This window comes from Morone saxatilis, unplaced genomic scaffold (genome assembly GCF_004916995.1).
Source record: "Morone saxatilis isolate NCDOM2014 unplaced genomic scaffold, NCSU_SB_2.0 Contig24, whole genome shotgun sequence".
In the NCBI taxonomy this organism is placed as follows: Eukaryota; Metazoa; Chordata; class Actinopteri; family Moronidae; genus Morone; species Morone saxatilis.
Window position 1 is genome coordinate 2,376,125 of NW_023339807.1, and position 401 is coordinate 2,376,525.

The 401-nt window shown below is 38.2% G+C and overlaps 1 protein-coding gene across 2 annotated transcripts in view; it reads left to right on the top strand.

The window, feature by feature from the left end:
* cdk14 (cyclin-dependent kinase 14) overlaps nucleotides 1–401 on the top strand; it is a 202,912-nt gene that overhangs the window by 87,601 nt on the left and 114,910 nt on the right. The gene's annotated exons all lie outside the window — the stretch shown is intronic.

Consider the following 401-nt stretch of genomic DNA (forward strand, 5'->3'; position numbering starts at 1 on the left):
AAGTTGTCAGGCCTGGTGAAAAATGTGATATTCTATGCGTCGCTTTTGGGTTAGCCACTAGGTGGCGCTACTATCATGAAACATTTGTTTACATTTAAAAACCTTATACCCATGCATTCGGTGAATGGTTCTGCATCTCCCCATATAGGCCACACCCACTTCCGCCTATAATTTCTTTTCACTTTAGAGCGCGAAATGTCCATAAACTATGTTTTCGTGTTCCACCTATGCGCTTTTGTCCGATTCACACAAAATTTTTCACATAGCATCTGGGGACCGCCCAGAAAAAAAAGTAATTTCACGAATTTTGATATTTCAAAAAATAAGCATTTTATAAAATAAGCACTAATTTTTTAGTCAAAACAGGAAGTCAAGCATTTCTCCCCATTGGTATGTCCGAT